Raw genomic sequence first — 2,599 nt, forward strand, 5'->3', positions numbered from 1 at the left:
GAGTTGTCTACTGGTTTTCCACAGATTTCTAAGACTCTCTTGTACGAGATAGTGACAGCAAGATTGGGTTACCGTAAGTTCTGCGCACGATGGGTGCCCAAAATTCTTACCGACCACCACAAAACTCAAAGAATGGCCTCTGCATTAGACTTTCTGTCACGTTATGAGGACGAAGGAGAACCATTGTTAAACAGAATAGTGACTGGTGACGAAACCTGGATTAAGTACGTGAGCCCTGAGACAAAAGAACAATCAAAGATGTGGGCACATTCAAATTCGCCTACCAAACCAAGAAAAGCCTCGCAAGATTTTTCTGCCAGAAAACTAATGGCAACGGTGTTTTGGGATGCCAAAGGGGTGTTGTTGGTTGAATTCATGGAACGTGGTACGACCATTAATCAAGACGTTTACTGTGAAACAATAAAAAAGTTACGACGGGCTATACAGAACAAACGCCGTGGTATGCTGACTTCCGGTATCGTTTTTTTGCACGATAACGCCCGTCCTCACTCTGCTCGCAGAACAACGGCCCTTCTTGAGTCCTTCAAGTGGGACGTTATCAACCATCCACCTTACAGCCCAGACCTGGCGCCAAGTGATTATCACCTCTTCATGCATTTGAAGAAATGGCTCGGGTCACAGCGGTTTGATGACGACGAAGAGCTCAAAGATGCGGTCACAGGCTGGCTCCAGGCACAAGCGGGTGATTTTTATGCAGAAGGAATTTCAAAGCTTGTGAAGAGATACGATAAGTGCCTCAATCGCTATGGAGACTATGTAGAAAAATAGTGCAAAGATGTAGTTGTAAGATGTATATATTAAAATATTTTTATTTAACTTGGTGTATTTTTTTAAATCAACTGGAGGTTACTTTCTGAACGGCCCTCGTATATTGTTAAATATAGCGCACAAGCAGGGCAAGCTCAGTGAATGTGTAGTCATGGTCACTTTATGCAGCATTTTTTGAGTTTCCATTTAGCCCTAAAGGGAACAACATATTATTCACAGAGATCATTATCTGGACGGCCCAAACGTTACAGTGTCCGACCAGGGGCCTCAGGTAAACTAAGAGAAGTGCTGTTGTGTCCCTACATAGACCATTTCAGATTCACTATAAATGTTGTGTTTCATTCTGTGGTTCTTTCAAGGAGCCGAGGCTCTCCAAAACTTGGCAGGCAGAGGGATGATAAAACCTGACGGCTCCCTCGATAGCGTCCAGTCCATCGTGAACATAGAAAGTCGCCAAGTTTTATGGCGCCATCCGTGTTCACAAAGGGCATTTACAACACCGGCGAAAAGCTTTGGCCGGGCGATCTAAATTTCCCTCATGCCCATGTAGCTGCAATGGCTAGAGGCACCTAACAGGTAGGTCTAAGCAGGCAGTTTTCGCGCCTCTTCGACCGAAAGCATTGTCTACACACCGGCTTGAGAAATTCTTTGAACCAGCCTTCTGTCCCTGGTACATACTTCAAGATGCTCCTTTCCGTAATAGCTGCACATGGTTTCCTAGCCCCAAATCACTCCGCAAGATTTACTGTCAAATGACCGAACTGCCTGCTTGTCCTCAGCTGCAGGAAATACTATTCGAAGGAGAGCCACCACAAAGATCCCGCATGCATTAACATCGCACATCTTCTCATCAATGTCTGCTCATGTTGATAACTTCCTGTCGTCTCACAAAAATGACGACTTAGGCGTAAAATCAACATTAAAGAGTAATCTTGAATATGAAAAACAGTGAGAAATTAGTTCGTCCTCTCTCAATTCTTAATGCCTCTGACATTTAATAAAATTTAAGTTTCTGGCTTAGTAATTAGCCAAATTAATACAGAGATATTGTTGCTGTGATACCACATCTGGCACGAATTATTCTATTTAATTGATCACCGGTCAGCTGATGATTATTAAGGTTGATGCGTTTTACTTACATCAATTTTATATGGTTTTTCTATATGTAATGTTGTCTTATGATTCTTTAACACTGAACAATGAAATTCCATGCATGTTCTACGGACAATACATTAAGGTAACGGAAGTCATGAGGTAGCGCGTACACAAGGTATAAGAGAAAAGTGCATTGATGGCGCTGTCGCTTGTACCCAGGTAATTCATGTGGAAATATTTCCGACGTGATTGTGGCAGCACAACAGGAATTAACACACTCTGCACGAGGAATGGTAGTTTGTTTCAACTAGACACATCGGGCACTCCATTTCGGAAATCGTTAGGGAATTCAACATTCCGAGAGGCACAGTTTCAAGACTGTGTCAAGAATACCAAATTTCAGACATTCCTTTTCACCATGGACACCGCAGTGGCCAACGACCTTCGCTTAACGACCTGAAGCATCTGAGTTTGCGCGGAGTAGTCAGTGCTAACGGACAAGCAATATTGCGTGAAACAGACGCAGAAGTGAATGTGAGACTATGACGAACGTAACCATTAGGACAGTGCGGCGTAACTTAGCATTAATGGGCTACGGCAACAGATGACAGACGCGAGTGCCTTTGCTAACAGCAGCGCATCGCTTGCAGCGCCTCTCCGGGCTCGTAACCATTGCGGTTGGTGTGTAGGCGACCGAAACACAGTGGTTTGGTCA

The sequence above is a fragment of the Schistocerca nitens genome, chromosome 1 (assembly GCF_023898315.1).
Source record: "Schistocerca nitens isolate TAMUIC-IGC-003100 chromosome 1, iqSchNite1.1, whole genome shotgun sequence".
In the NCBI taxonomy this organism is placed as follows: domain Eukaryota; kingdom Metazoa; phylum Arthropoda; class Insecta; order Orthoptera; family Acrididae; genus Schistocerca; species Schistocerca nitens.